Below are 16,940 nucleotides of genomic sequence, written 5' to 3' on the forward strand. Positions count from 1 at the left end.
AAATACAACATTACGTCTTCGTTGTGTAAAATTCTCCATCTCTTTTCTGTCCTGATTGAGTCTCTCCTCCTTCTCATCACTCATTGATCCCAGATTTTCGGGAAACTGGTCCATATGTGAGAACAAGTCATGCATTTTGATGCTCCTGTTGCAAGAAAGGAGCAACAAGACCTTTGTGTGCAAGAAAGGTCAACTTTCTTGCACACAGAAAGTTGACCTGACTGAGCAAAACCAAAGAGATGTTTGGATTCAGCACATCAAAAGTACCCTAAAACAGTTGAAAAACCCCAGACAGGTTTTTGGCTGTTGACCAGTGTAATCTAAGGAGCCCAACTCTAATGCACAAATAATAATAATAATCCAAGAAGTAAACAAGAAGGAATGGACTGAGCCCAGATCTAAGTAAATGATAAAGAAATGATCAAAATCAGAAACACAGATTAAACTAAAAGTCCAAACATGTCATGGCATTTTGATTTTAAAGCAAGATCCTTCCAGGAAGTTTAAGTATTTATGTTGTATAACTTATGGGGTGAGGTAAGGGTGTTTGGTGGGAGTGTCGTCTGTGACCCGTTTGGCAGGAAATATCATGTCTGTAGCTTTTAACCTGGCTCTACAGTGTGCCTGTCATCCGCCTCCATCCTTCCCACCCACCCCTCCCTTCTTCCCATATTGGGATGCTCACTTTAGAAGAGCAGAACCATCAGCCTTGTTTCTGCCTTGTCCCGAAACAAAGCCTTCTGCTCTGGGTTGGGCCCAAATGAAGTGGGGCAGAGTATGCAGGGAAAGGTGGGGTGGGGGGAGAGAATGTGCCCTTTGTTCCCCCCCCCCCCCGCCCTCTCTCCCCTTTTCTCCCTGTCTCCCCATATCCTGCCTCCCACCCCTGCTAGTTCTCTAACACTGAAGGGAGAGGGTTGGGATTGAGGGGGTTTGGCTGCTTCATTCAGCATCGGTTAAACGTTTTCTCAGCGGCACAATGCCGGGGCGGAGTAGGCAGGTGCAAGCCAATGAGAGCCGGCAAGGGAGGGAAAAGAGAGATGGAGAGGAAGAGAACAACAGGTTGACCTAGAACGGACTATAATAATGTAGCACCATTAACCCAGAGACCCCCACACTCTCTGTCTTTCTCGCTCTCTCACTGTTTCCTGCTCCCGCCTGTCGCTCACCAGCCCAGTGTACACAAACTAGCTGCCCTGGCACTTGTGATACCACCTAGAGATAAACACAAACAGGCCAGAACATACAGGCAGAACACACACAGTCACACCTCAGGGCCACAGCCTCACGCATTTTCACATAGATGGCTAGTCAAGTGCAAGTAAAACACATTCACACATGCGCACTCACCCCAACAACAGAGCAGCGCTATAATACATTAAATCGCACATGCTAAGATAAGCACTCATGTCATAATACGGGATCACACACGCACACGCGCACGCCTACGCACACGCAGGCTTTCACTAGACCCAACCAAGTGTGTGATGATCAGTGGGAAGGCTTCAAAACGGGGTGGGGGAGAGTGTGTGTGTCGGGCAGCCAAAGTATGTTTTTCTTCTGCCACGAAGGAGCAAGACTAACTCCTCAAAACCCTGGTGGAGTTTGTTTGTGTAGTCTGTGTGTTTCCATGTGTGCAAAGGGGAATGTGTTCAGTTGAGCTTTTCTGCTCGATGGATTCAGTCGTTAACACCGTGGAGAAATGGCGCTCCATGACCTTGAGAAAACAGATGCAAAAGAAAATAGTTTTCTTTTGCTGTTTGTGCTTCCACCTGTTTGATGGAATGTCTGCTTTAGAGGGAAAAAAAGAAACATTTTGGTAACACTTTATGTGAAGGGGTGTGCATAAGACTTACACGACACTGTCCTAAACATGACATAACAAATGTCATGAACATGAAGGAATCTTTATGGATGTTTGTGACTGCTGTCGTGAAGTGTCATTTGGTAAATAATAACACTTTTAATGCAAGTTTTATTGCAACTTTGCATTAAAATGCCATTTTTTGCCAAAAATAATGCCAAGTTGGCACTTTTTATGTATTTTTATGCACTTTTAATGCAAGTTTTTATGCAACTCTGCATTTAAACTGTGATTATTTACCGATTGACACTTCGTGACAAAAGTCATAAACGTTCATGAAGACTCCTTCATGTTCCTGACAGGTGTCATGTCAGTTTTATGCACACCCCCTCAAACAAAGTGATACCCACATTTCTAGCCTACAGCGTCACCTCTAGTGTGTCAAAACACAGAAAAAATATGTAACTCTAATAAATATGTTAAGATTGCTTTGTTAGGATCTCTAATAGTAAGATGGGAGAGAGACATTCATGTACAGTACGCATCATCTGATGACTGGCAGAGCGCATGAACTGATGGATTGGACTTTGTTCTTGCTATTTACCTGGCCTATAAAGTTTTTATGCTGCATTCGGATTTTCTGGAAAACCACTCATAGTGACGTCAGACGGTAACAATTTATCTATCGCCATTTTGTGGTTTCAAACACTAAAGGAACATGAAGATAAGAAAGTGTTATGCAGTGTTAAAATACAAACAGTCAGAAAGGCTCAGTTCATAGTTTATACCAGCAGCCTTCACCATCCTTCAATAGCAGCTGGAGAGAGCCACTTCTGACGTACGAAACTCTGTTAACAGGACATTGACGATGACTGCGCTCAACAAGGTTGTTCTTTATGAAAGAATAATACAAAGAAGGCAATTTATTGGCACAAGTTGTATAGGGGACACAGAAAATGTGTAGAAAATGGAGCTTAGGCCAGAAAATCTCATTTCCTGGCCTACATGCGAAACCCTTCGCACACCACGCCATGTCTTCCCGGCAGTGAAACATGGTGATGCTAGCATCATGCTGTGGGCGGCTTTTCATCAGCAGGAACAGGAATGTTGACTGGAGGAGATGGAAGGATAAGTGGAGCTAAATACTGGTGAATGGTGAAGGAAAATGCAAAGACTTGAGAGTGGAGCGAAGGTTTGCCTTTCTGCAGGATAACTAGTCTAAACATACACCAGATTTATAATAGAACCTGTTAGATTAAAGCATGTTCATGTGTTGTAGTGACCCACATCTTGGCAAGTCAAGGAAAACAATTGTTTTTGGTTGCTTCACAACTAATTTGACTGAGCTATTTTGCTTCACTCTCTTTGTTGGAATTTGTCCAAAGTCCAGAAATGATTGATTTATTCCAGATGACCATCTCGAACATCCTGCCTACTGTTGAACCCCAAAAACATGCAAAGCGGAATTAGGAGAGTTTTTGAGCCCCGTTTTAAAACTTGGAGATTTTATCATGTCTTGCTGTGGAAACTCGCACGTCATAACTGTTTTTTTTCTTCAAAACACTTTTTTCAATTTTTTCTTGCAATTGTTCAAACAAACTGGTGGCTAGTTTGGTAAGTTGTTGTCAAGCCGCGGTGATAAAACTCTGAGAGCGAGCGCTCGCGTTAAAGTTTTAAAGCGTTTGACCTCCGTTAGTTTTGCCATCATATTCAACAACATGGACTGGTAATCTCCTGAAAACTATGACCTCATTGCTGGTCTGTAGGTTTTCCTTCCCTGGATTCCCTTCTGGAGGTTTCTGACAGCAGCAGAGCCTGAACATCTGAACAGGAGCTGCAGCTGTGGCAACATTCTAACCTAAACTCTCCAAGTGTCTCCTTTCCCTTCTTGTTACGGCTAACAACATCTTCCTGCATGTACATTTATTTGGCCCATATGATCCCTTGATGTTACTCTACTGCATGTCTCACTATTGTCTGGTGCTTTTTGTAATGCGTTTTTCATGTCACTTGCTCCTAATGTAAGAGTTAATTAGTGTGTGCAGAATAATCTCTTATCCTAAATTCATAATCTATTTTTGTGTTTCATAAATCATTCTGTAAAATCCAAAGGATGAAACTCTAAGGGCAGTCATTACAATTTACTAAAATGGATCAGAGCACTATTATTGTTAATGAAACATTTCCATGATTTAAACAAGATACTAATACATTATAATGACCCCAAAGGTCGCTGAAAAACATCAATGTGATTGGCTTTTGTGAGCGTTTGAGCACACACTGACTCAAAGGATTCTTTGTGAGTGCAGTGTTTTATCTTTCATTTTTAGGTAGCTTGCTACTTACCTAGAAGTTAGGCAATATACAAACCTTTATTACCAAAAGTGACAGTTTTGTGTCATATCAGGGGAAGATTTTAACAGTGACAAAAGTGAAATCTGTCATATGTGAGTCATTTTGATTGACGGGTCTTTTTCAGAGTTGCGTATTGATACTTTGACAAAAGGGTTTTAACAGCAAGTCCTTTGACAAAGATCACCTATCAATGCTGCTCTTCTGCACCCTGCGTTACCTCTTTTTCATTTTACACCCGATTTTCCTCCTCAGACTCGCTTCTCTGTAGCTTATCCTCCCTCCAAAACACACCTACTGCTCCAGATTGCTCTTTCCTACCCATCTCCCATAGGTGATCAATGACCCTGTGAACACGAATCTTCCATTAAAGCTGGAGCAACAATGTCAGCATACACTTTCTAGTTTGCTGTCAAATCCATTTCTCTTCTTCCTTCATCTTTGCGGTTGTGTAGTATTTTTCTTTCTTTTTTTTTGCCTGTTTTACTTCTCCAAAGCCAGTGCTCCTTTACATCTCCTCCTATACCTCCAACTTGTCTTTTTTCCCTCCCAGTCACCCACTTGATTGTCATTTTGACAATTTGTTAAGGTTGTCACTTTGCTTTCTTGATGCTTTAATCTTCTGGGTGTGAAGATGTAGAGGCAGTGTAAATGAAACTACAAATAGAAATAGAAAACTTCAACAAAACAAATCAAAACTACAATCCTACACAAAGACAGCCATATCTAAGATCCATGCACTCAGATAGAGGAAGGTTTACTCATAGCTGAAACTCTGCATTGGTATTGCCAAGTCAGATTGTATGTTTCTCAAATCTGGTTTGACAACTACGCAACTTGTGCCATTCCACCTCAAAACTGTAAGATGCTTCTCCCCGCCCCCGTCCTCTGTTCTCTTTATTGCCTCCCATGAGGCGTAAAGTGATGACAGAGGCTGCACTCTGGGGACTGTTTATTTAATCTAGGATTCAATAATACACAGCTCAGTCATGAAAAGTGGATGTAAGCAGCCCATTAGCTGGCATGTAAACCCACCAACACGGAGCCACTACAGCCTTAAGAGATTTTACTGGTTCCAGTTACTCTTTTATGTTTGGCTATAAGGAAAAATAAGGCAGTTGTGGGTTTCATCCTGTATTTTAGAGTCTGCAAGCCTCCCTAAACTCTGAACACCTCTCAGGAAATTTGGGCCCACTTGTGTTTATAGTGATCCAGAAAAAAAAAGTCTTTGGGGTTTCTTAGCAGAAGATTGGTAACTTAGGGTATTGGCTTCCTCCATAAAAGTGGATAAATGAAGGCCTCTGTTTCCAGTAGAACTGAGGACTGACTGGGTCGCTCTCTGACTTTAATGTGATTCTTCTTAAGTCACATCTTTGCTTTGTTGGGAATGTGTTTTGGGTCTTTCCAAGCATTTTGTACCCTAGCTGCTGACGATTGGTTAAAAGTCCAATATTTTAAAAGACTACGTCCCTTTTATATTTGATCTTCGGTGCTTAAGTAAAAGGACTGTAAGACTTTGGGAAAGCTCTTTTATTTTGCCAAATCTCTCTTGAGTCAAGTTGCTGCCAACATCCTCAATCTTGGTCTGACCCTATCATAAAGTACCTTTTCTAACGTCTTCTCTGAATAATTGTTGTTAGCAACATTAAGACACTGAAAGATTTGGATCCATAATATCAATGTACTCAGAATAGTGATCTTGGTGATTGTGGTCTGAATTGGCTTCAGATTACAAATAAGCTACTCATGCATCGTTCTTTATCCTCTCACCATGCTCCAGACCTAACGGCCATTTTATATTTACTTCATTATTATCACCAGAAGTTCTCAGTTTCCAGTCAGACATCTTGCTGATGAACTTGTGCCTCATTTCAGCCTAAAACAGATGTACTAAATTGCAAACGGTATCCAGTTGCAGCTTTGTTATACTCTCAAGTAAAAAAATAAACAAGTTTTATGACTAGATATTCTACACTGGAATATACAATCAATCTGTGTGAGTTGATATTGATCAATTCGATCACATGAGCTATATATTAGTGCTAGTTAGAAGACAACTACCTGACCAATAACAATATGGGAGAAAAACAATGTAGATGGACATTGTGTATGGTGTGTTTGTGTCAAACAAGTCAAATTCTTTGAGTTGGGTTTATCCATTTGTCTAAATAAACAACATCCTCTCCCTGATCCAGATAAGCAACATTCGGAATCCTCAAAGAAAACCCTTCAGAAAAACCCTTGTTCTGGAATGCCCTTTAGTCCGTCTCCAGCAGAGGCATTTGTAAGGTAGCGACTCTTGTTTTGATGCAAAATCTCAAACATCACAAATTCATGGACCAATGGGTCTATCGCCAGACTCTTATCTCTGCCATTCAGTCGGTTTTGTCAAAGAACGGGAAGAAAGAGACACATTTCTGTATGTCACACGTCTCACTTTGTTCAGAACATGTCCAAACACAAAGTTACATCTCCACATCTGACAAAATAAATAATAATAATAATAATAATTTGCCAAAATTGAGTGGGTATTCCCCATTTTCTCGTCCCCATTCTACCAGAAATACAATGACTTGTTCCCTTTTGTCAATCCAAAGTGGGGAGTTTTAAGGTTTACAGAGGCGTTTAGAGGATTATCTGGGTGCCTCCAAACATTCCTGTGTAATTAGACACCACCACTGTCAGTCATGCAGAAGCAAAAAGCTGATTGGCTGCGTGTCAAATAAACTGCTGCCTTTGGGAATGTCCCCAGCGGAGTGTCAATAGTTCGTCTTTGAGCCCTCGAGTTAACTTACCTCATTTGCTTTATTCAAAGTTACGAAGAGGGAGGGGGGAAGCCCTGGGGGTGAATGAGTCTGATTGTGAAAGAGTAGACAGACGTGGAAGTAAAGAGGACAAGGCCAATCAGGGACGAAAAATTTCAAAACAGTTCAGATGAGCTACTGTCAGGGGGGGAAAAAAAGGCAAATATTTCTGGCGTCATCTGAATTTGACTGATTTGTTTGGAAGTGGGAGCTAAGAGAAGAGAGACAAAAATAAAAGCAGACCTTAATAGATTCATTTATTTACACAGCTGGGAAACAAAGACAGTGAAAAGCGAAGGAAAATGAGAACAAGGTTAAAAGAAAAGGAAGACCAACCCATGGGGAGAGGTTGGATTGATCATTTTGAAGGTCAATGTAGATCTTCTGATCCACGTCATATATGATCAGCAGCAATCAAAAGCCAATCTAAAAACAATACAAAGGGAAGAAAACCAGCACTGCAGAAACACAGTCCTGCAGTGTCTGGCGCTGACCTTATGAGAACAAGGACACGGCTCTTCTTACACTTTTGATTTCTTTCTGCTCAGGCTCTAAAAGTCACGGTGTTTAACATTTGTTCTTGATGTCAAAAAAAGAGAGAAAAGAATCATATTATTCTGACAAACATTTCTTACGGCGGTGTGAATTTTGACTTTTGTGTCTTATAGACAAGGGCAAGAGTAAAAGGTGAAGGGATAAAGTACATAACTAAAACCGTCACTTAAGAGACAAAAAACAAAACAGTTTTCTTAACCTTGGCCACAACTCAACCACAATCTCTCCCTCCCCTTGATCTGTCTGGCTATTGTTTATAACAGACAAAAGATAAACGGAACATCAATTTTAGCTTACTTTAGACGTCCAGAGCAGCATTTCACATTAACGCCAACACACATGAACAAGGGAGAGGGTGTTGCGTGCAGGAGAGAAGGCATAGCCCAACTTTATGAGTTTTACTATTGTCGCTGTAGAATAAATTAGTTTCAGTGTCAAGAAACTCTCAATTGGAGATCTGACTTCTTCTGTCATACAATATTGATGTGACAGAAGCCTGCTTTGCTAAGCTATGTTTTTCCAAATAGGAAAAACAAGAGAACACGGTTACAATAAAATTAGTTACTCACCCAAATATACCCATATCTGCAGATCAGTAACTCAAAAATGTCATTCATCTGCACTTGTAAAAAACAAGGCTTGATGGGGCCACAAGTTCATCTTGCCACCTTCAGTAAGGAGCAAGGCGAGGAAGGTCACTAGACACTAACTACGCGACAGCCCAATGTTTGATTCAAGAAGAAAGATTGTGTCCTACCATCATCATCAATTTGTATAAAATTTGCTCATTTCCATTGAGCCTTTAATTAAAACTATTTAGTCTTGTCAGATGGGGCCCTTTCCTCTTTGAAAAGGTCCCGGGAACGTTGTAAAACATAAAAATAGTCAAAATTTTCTTTAAACAGGAGCAGTTATAGGTTATAGTTATACTCCAAAATCCAGAGCAAAATGACACATACGTTGCCATTTTGATATTCATTTTGTTTAATTAATATCCCACTTATCTTCCCTTCATTCTCCTGTATGCCCAGACTGTTTGGTCCTCAGTTCATTTCCTGCTCGATTTGCTGAGAAAAAGCTTTTATTATCTCTCTGGTAAGCATGTCTCCAGGAAACCCTCAGAAATGCACAGATGCAAACATACCTGCTGAACAGCACTGAGAAATACCTTGCTTATGTAAAGACTTTAGGCAGAATTAATAAGGGAACATGATGTCAAAGTGTGTTAAATATATCAGTGCTAAGTCTTGGAGAGCTTAGAGCAAATAGAAACAGTTAATTTGTCTAAAGTTAACAGATATGAGTGTAAATTAAAAGCTAACTGTGCTGTTTTGACTCTAAGGTTGGGGTAATTCCAAGCGTTTAGCTTTCATGAACTTAAATAATATGCACAGTCCTTCAATGCAGATTATATAGAGTAGGTCCAGACCTACTGGGCTTGTTTTTAGTAACCTTTTTTCTGAGCATAAATGCTGCTATATCGAACCATTTCTCCCATACAGTTTATCAAGATAAAAACCATTTCAATAGCTGAAAGGCATGCAGTCTCTCTCTCTCTGTTATATTCATTGTAAAATTGTTCCAAAGGTTTACCGAGTGAATGCAATAAGAGTAAACATGAGGCTTAATTCTGCCTAGGTGGATGGCTGCATCTCCATGGCTCTTTCTATTACAATCTGTTGAAACATTTTGAAATCCACACATTAGTTTTCTTCCCTCTTGGCAATCATGCACGACTTTCTGTTGTCACAAAGTTCACTTTTGTAAGCAAAGGATATTGTTATAATGTGAACATTTAGGCATGACTAATTTTCTTCCGTAATAAGAAGAAACAGATCTATAGCTGCAACGCAAAGGCGGCTCTCTGCTCTTCATGGTTATGGTTAGTTTGAAAAGGATAAAAGAAAACAAAACAAGCACTTATATTTCAGAAAACGTTCTTTGGCGCTGATGGTATTTAAGATGCTATTAACCTAAATTTTTCTTGGCTGATCGTCTTTTATAGGGTTCTGTTCTGTGTCCTTCATGTTAGTGTTCCAGCTTTCCCCTGTTTGAGTTATAGATTTTTATTTTTAGTTCAGTTCCTTCAGGGTTCTCTGTTTGTTGGTTTTCTTCCCCAATGATTAGACTCACCTGACTTCCTAGTTTCACTCTCCACTTTTCCTCAGTATCTAAGCTCCCATTCTGTTTCACTCACATTTTTCCTTTCCTCTTTATAACCAACTTAAAATAGTCCTTAAAACTGTTGAAATAGTGTCCTGGATCTTGATGCTATGAGTAAAATGACCTAAAACATCCCAGGATATCCCAGAACCAGGAAGTGAGAATATCCGGCTTGTTTGCTGTAAAGCAAACCAAAAGTAAATCTATATGAAGATTTATTTTTGGCATATTTGCTGCCCCATAACTTTAAATCTTTACAATGATTTTACTCAAGCTTTTATTTTAGCAGTAAGCATTCTTTAGAGCTAAACTTTGATTCATCAGGACAAACTTTTTTCCTCACTGGACAGAATGCAAAGCGTGGAGAAGTAAGTACTGTATGTCAGTGCATTAAAAGTAGATTTATAAACCCCAAATATGTACGTATATGCAGTGCGTATATTTAAATAGATGCATATTTCTTTTATTTTAACCAGATATTGAATTGACTTTTCATTTGAAGATACTTATCTGGTTGATTGCACCTGACATTCTCATCCAGCTTGATAATTACAGTGGAGAGCAATAGACGGGTAGCGAGAGAAAAGATCACTGATTGAAAGACAGAGGAGCGATGGGGATGAGTCATAAGAAGCTGATTATTAGAACAGTGGCTAAGATGTTCGACGTACCAAAGGTCATTAAGATACGGCGGCATTAAGATGAGAGAATACTCAGAATGATGAGCAGTCAGCAGAAGAAAGACATGTAAAATGGCATGTGTGTGTGTGGTGGTTTTGAGATTGTCTGCTCCCATGGTGTACGTTCAAAATAAATTTTTCTCACATTCACATTACTTTCTAGGGTTTTTTTTTCTCTCCTTTTATTCTGTCACATTCCCTCCTAAATCTCCTTATGAAATCTACTCTTGCCGCAGATAATTACGATGAACAACTTCATGATTCTGCCGCTCCGTCTGCTCCCCAGATAAGGCGTGGTTGAGCAGCGTCCGCGTTGCCGCCGGCCTCTATCTTATCTCGATCGTCACAGAACAACCGCCTTCTGCCCATTTCTGCCCTAATCTCCTACGTAAACAATACTGATATTTCACCACAATCTGCCAATGAAAAGAAGAGGGAGGAGGAGTGGAAGAAAAGGAAGAGGATGGATTGATCGAAGACGGGAGGGGAAAGGAACCGGGGCAGGCTAGGCAGAGAGGAAGGGTGCAAGTCGGATGATATCATTTTACTTTATAAAAGCTCATCTCTTCACTGATTGATAAAAACTAGTCTCCACTTTGGTTTGCTAGTGTATTAAGTTATATTTGAAAGAGGAGAGGTCAATGCCCTGACCCCATTTTCTATATTTGGGCTGTGAATTTTCCACCATATTCAGTAGGTGATGAAGTCGATGATAATGTCAACATTAATAGTTTTGTTCTCTTTGTTCTCGTTTCCTCTCAGTAAATAAACAGAGTCAAGACGAAGGAAGACAGGTGTGGGGAAAACAACAACAACAACAAAAACAGCTAGGAGCAGAAGACATGCACAAAGTAGGCTGGCGTGATTGTTTCAGATCTCTCAGTTTGCATGTCGACATGGATCCAACAAAAACAAACAAAATGGGTGGCAAAAGAAAAATAAAAAGTTTCTTTTTTGTCTGTATGTGGGTGCCTGGTACAAGCGCAATGAAAAGATGTGTGTTTTTGCAAAACTTCCATGTTATCTTGCCACAACCTCTCTTCTCAGAGTGAGGAAAAATGGTCAGATTTAAGTATGAGATCACACTGCTGCAGTAAACAACGTTTTTTAAAGAATCTCTTTATGGTCATTTTTGCTTCTGTCGGATTGTAGCTGTGGCTGCAGTGTAGCTTGCCACCATTAATTACCGTGTGAAGGCGTGGGTGTGTGTGTGTGCGTGTGTGGGGGTGTGTGCGTGTGTGTGTGTGTGAATGGGTGAATATAGTGTAAAGTCCTTTGAAGTCCTCTAGAGTTGATAAAGTGCAGGCCAGCTACCACTTACCATGATTTGTAAGTTTTTGAACTTTAAGCTTCATTTGTATTCATGTTTTTATCATCTCTTTGTTTTTCTTGCTTAAAACTCGTCTTTCGTTCGCTATTCTACTTGTTTACTACAGGAACTTGTTGGGAGGTGTGCATCCCACTACATGTGGTGTAAACGTAACACCAAAAGAATGTCATATTCACAGTCAAACGTGGCTGCCAAAGTGTAACTGTTTGGGTCTGCGTTGCTGAATCAGGAACAGACTGACTTGTTGCAGCTGATAGAACCATGCAATCTGCTTTCTACTGGAAAATCCTGAAGAAGAACATAAAAAAAAAAGAGAAAACCTTCCAATGTGGCTGAATTAAAATCATTTTGCAACCAACATTGAGACAAAGTTCCTCCACTACAATGTTAAAATCTCACTACTGGAAAAACAGGAAGCCAGTTATTGCTAAGTGTGACCCATGTAATAAAGAAGCTGGCTGCCTTCAAGTACTAGGGCAGCTTTGTTCTACAAAATTGACTTAAGACAGAAACCTAAATGACTTTATTAAATCAAGGCTGCACCTAACATTAAAGTAGACAGGCCACTAAAATGTGATTGTCAAACATTTTATTTTGAAAAATTAGAATCTGTAAGGGAGCAAATACTTTTTAACGACAGATTAAAATGGAGCCGAATTCCAAAAGACGCAGTGAATTAGACAGATAAACAACAGTCTACCGCTTTACTAGCTAAAGTTGGAGAAGAAATAAAATGCCTTAAAAGTGCGCCGACTGACCGAGTCCTGACATACACCTACAACATCTTTGATTGGCATTTCCCTCAACGAGACTCTACAGCGGTCCTGTTGTGAAAACAGTATTGTTTGCTTTTAGTGACCTCAGCCTATACCTCCGCTAAAAACACTGTGCTTACTCAAAAGTGTCTTGGCATTTAAATAGTTTTAACTGACCCGCAAGTCCACAGGACTGCAGTGATCTGAGTGCTCAGGCTTTTAAGAGCTCCGCGGAGCAGCACACGCCGACAGCACAACAAAGTGTACGTACAGTATATATTTAGATTTGTAATTCAAATCCCACACTCAGCCGGCTTTCTTCCCCGAAGGCATAACCAAACGAGGACAGACGCTAAGGCACATCAAGTGCAAGCATAAGAGAAAGCTGTGTCGAGGAAATTAAAGACAACTTTTGCTATGACTAAAATTCCTTCCGTTATTGTTTGTGTGTGACATGGGTCATGTGTATCTTGTTATTTCTGCCTCCATTAAAGTAGAAAAAGCAGCTTTTGATTGCGAGCAGCCGAATCTCAGCCTCTGTGGGTCGTCCCATCACCTCCTCACCCCTTCCCTGCACCCCGAGCAGCGATGGGACATGATAACCCCCGTAGGACTGAGGAGAATTAGAGATGAAAGTTGATTTAATCTAAGCTGTACACTCACATACACTTCTACAGCCCAGGTTCTGCGCGTGTGCGTGCGTGCGGGCGTGTGTGTGAGTGTGTGTCATCAAAACATGGCAACTCAGTCCCTAAATCAGCTAGGACATTTCCATTGTCAACACTAACAGCATTGCTGAGGCCATCTGTTTTCTATGGGAAACCGTCCAACAAGCAGCTTTACAACCTGTTCATTCATATAAACATGTTGTGTCTTCTTCAGAAAAATAACATGAGCGCAGAAACCGACGCTGTAAAACACACAGTGTTTATCAAAAACCTTATACATGAAGGTAAAATCCACCTTTTAATTTAACCGTGTTTATTTTATCCTACGGAACATTTTTACTCCGACCAATGGTCCCTCAGATGGATGCCTCTTAAGCTAATATTCAGTAAAAATTTTCATATTTAAACAGTTTTACAACAGAAAATAAAAAAAAAGGAAAACAAAGTTTTTTGGGTTTTACTCCCATTTAAAATTTTCCAAGTTTCAGGTTTAAATTTTGAGCAGAATTGTTGAAGGTTTTTTAGAAACCGCCTCCCAACATCGCACAGGATTTAAAGTCTCATCTTTGCCATGTAAAGAAAACATTTTTGAGTCATTAGATCTTTCACACACACCACTGTCAATACCTCTTAATAAGCAATGTTGCTATAGAGTTCATTCATAGTTTTATGTTGTATTGTTCACAGTTATAAGCATGTTATAAGAGCACTCCATGTCCAAAGGCTCCAATCGGCATACAGACAGCGATGAGAGACACTTCTGGACCTCTTGTATTCCATGTTGCTCCCATCTGACAAAAGCAGATGGTTCCAGTTAAAGTTTTAGAATAGTTTAGAATGCTACAAATATTTTGATTTATGATAGTAATTGGTGGTCACAAACCATCACTCTCAACAAGATTTATTGTTGTGTTTTAAGATGCTTGGCAGATAATCAGGGACAAAGAAGAAAAAACTATTACAACATATAACATAAGGAACCAAAGGTAGTCCTACAATAGTAGATTGTTTGAAAGTTAAATAAATTCTATTCATAGACACTAAAAATGATTGGACATGTTTTGGTCATACTCGCAACTGAAATACAATAATCAGATTTAGGTTTTAATTTGTCCAGATTGCAAATCCTTGTGTAAGCCGTTTTAAAAGTGAGAATATCAATTAATCTAATAGAGCAAGAACCTACAGTTTTTATTTTTAGTTTGTAATAATATGTCAAAGCACGTAATATTTATAAATAAAAAACTTTCAAAAAGGATTTTTAAAAATAATTTGTATTTATGTAATTGCAAAGATGTTTGCTTTAAACAATCTCAGATTCCAAATGACCAATGCTTTGATCAGTGATGTTTTTTGAAGCAAAATAAAGAAATAAATAAAATATTGAAACTCTCACGACAACAGCTTGTTTGCCGTTCCCCTGAGGGATAAATGTGTGTTTTTGCAGCTCCTCCGCACAATAAACACGACATTTGATTATCGAGCATTCTGTTTCTTAATTTAACAGACAAACAGGTTCTTATTTGTGACGTCTTTCTTTCACAGAAGTTGCAGGGAGTCAGGAAAGGAAAACGTCGCCTGTTGTCAGATTTGTAAAGGATGAAACCCGCTGGAGCCCATGTGAACCTGGTTGGGGGTGGATTTCAGCGTGTGCTGCTGGAGAAGCCTATTTGTTGCGGAAAGGATTATGGTGACCGATCTAGTACCAAACAAGATTAATGGCAGCGGATCATGTTTGATTGGGAAGCTACAAAACAGCCCTGGCGTCTGTGGGGCAAGTTGCTGCACTGCTTGTGCAACAGTCAATTAAGACAATAGGGGTTGAAAATACGGCTTCTGTCCAAGAATCTGATACCGAACTGCCTGGGTCACCGAGAGAGGTCGGAGACGACAGAATATAGCCGCTCTGAAGTATTCTGCCTTTAATTTTGAGATTGAGCCAGAGAGTCATGTCTTTTTATAGAGTCTGACATAAACACACACACACACACGCATACAGAGGTATCTCTAATCCAACTTAAGACAGTCAGACACCCTCGGTGCATCACTCTCCCGTTCATTTCATAGATCTGTCATTGTCCCCGGACAAAAGCACCTCACCGGGATGACTAAGCTGCGCTCGGCTCGCTGTCCTGGCTGACTCAGGCTGCCATGTCGATTGTCTTTCAGATGTGACTCAACAATCACTGGAGCGAGCTGTGATTGGAATGGAGACAAGTCACACAAAGAGGGGAGACGGGGGCAGCGATAAACAGAAACAAAGGGTGGAGGGGACGGAAGAATTCCTTTTATTCCCAGCTCATTAAAACTTCTCAAAAAAATCAAAAAGATGACGCGAGGCAGAGATGTGTTTATATCACCCTGTGTGTGGGCGTGCGTGTGGGCGTGCATGTGTGTTTGTTTGTAACACCTTGTGGGGACCATTTTCCTGACACATACTACGTTGTGGGGACCGAAGCCTGGTCCCCACAAGGGGACACGCTGTTTTTGGCTCAGGAGTTAGATATAGGACTAAAGTGTGAATTGAGTTTTGGTTAGGGTTAGGGTTAGGTATGAAATGGTTTGGGTTAGGATAAGGATAAGGTTTAGGCTGTAGAAATGAATGGAAGTCAATGGAAAGTCCCCACAAAGACAATCACACAAACATGTGTGTGTGTGTATTCATATATGAGTCCTTTCTTGTTTTTCCTGGAGCACTGACGGTGAAGTCCCAGAAGCTGACACATAGGACGGTCCACCTCAGCCTGGCACTGAAACGCTTACCTCGTCTGGGCCACTAGGCACTCAGAGTCCCTCTCGACAAACGTCCATCTCCAGACAGCGGCGCTGCTGTGGGAGGCTGAGACCAAAGTGGTTTTGGGAGTTGGGGTGTGGGCTGACATGCTGTCATGGAAGAATAAAATACACACACACACACACACATGCATATTCGCCCCTGCCGAGCGCGCAATATCAATATGATGATAAGTGGGAGACATTTCACAACCATTTCTCCCATTATCCCATTTTTCTCAGCTACCAGGAAACTTGGAGCCCACAGTGTTCTGACAAATTGTCTTTGACAGCCAGAAACTAGCATAGCTAAGCAAAATCTGACATGTCTGTGTAATGCATGCACAGACAGGAAAATGAAGTGAGACCCATGAACACCTAGAAATGCTCATATAGACCCATGGAGAAAAATATTGTGGATATTAGTTACCTTAATTTAACATAGTAGCTGCAAACTTACACTGGATAAAAATTTTTTTCTTTTTTTCCTAATAAAGTCCGAACATTACATAAATTTTAATTATCATTAAATTACTATTAAAAATGACAAAGCACCGATGATTCCATTTAAGCTTTGGATTCATTCACATCTCATTTAGTTTGTTGGCAGACTTGTAAATGCTTCCATATGACAAAGAAAAAAAAATTCACAAGAAATCAGCCAAGATATCAGGAAGAACATGAAAGAAGTCCCTGAAGTCTGGTTCATCCTTCAGGTTAAATGTCCCTGAAGGCATCACGTTTATTTATGAAGTAATTACATGCAATTATAAACACCATTAGACAGATTCCGTTTTCCAGACAAATGTGTGTGTTGAGGCCAATTGAAAGCAAATAAAAACAAAACCTTCTGAAGAGAAGTTGGTAATTACCCACAGAAAATTAACCTTGTTACTGACAGGAGCTGGAATACCATTCAGGGAGGAAGAAGCCATTTCTTAAAAAAAATAAAATAAAAAAGACAGCTTACAGCTTGCAAATCAAAACCTGGCAACTCGTTTATTTTTATGTCTGATGCAACTAACTTGTAAGTGTTTGGTCATAAGCATTTCAGTACATT

At 40.1% G+C, this 16,940-nt stretch overlaps 1 long non-coding RNA gene across 1 annotated transcript; it reads left to right on the top strand.

Annotated features, from left to right (window-relative positions):
* Positions 1-1,821: 1,821 nt before the first annotated feature.
* On the top strand, positions 1,822-10,074 carry LOC116713845 (uncharacterized). Its single transcript, XR_004337926.1, has 3 exons — positions 1,822-1,969; positions 8,544-8,546; positions 10,062-10,074. It is a non-coding gene; the product is annotated as an uncharacterized LOC116713845 (long non-coding RNA).
* Positions 10,075-16,940: the final 6,866 nt, after the last annotated feature.

This window comes from Xiphophorus hellerii, chromosome 22, assembly GCF_003331165.1.
Source record: "Xiphophorus hellerii strain 12219 chromosome 22, Xiphophorus_hellerii-4.1, whole genome shotgun sequence".
In the NCBI taxonomy this organism is placed as follows: domain Eukaryota; kingdom Metazoa; phylum Chordata; class Actinopteri; order Cyprinodontiformes; family Poeciliidae; genus Xiphophorus; species Xiphophorus hellerii.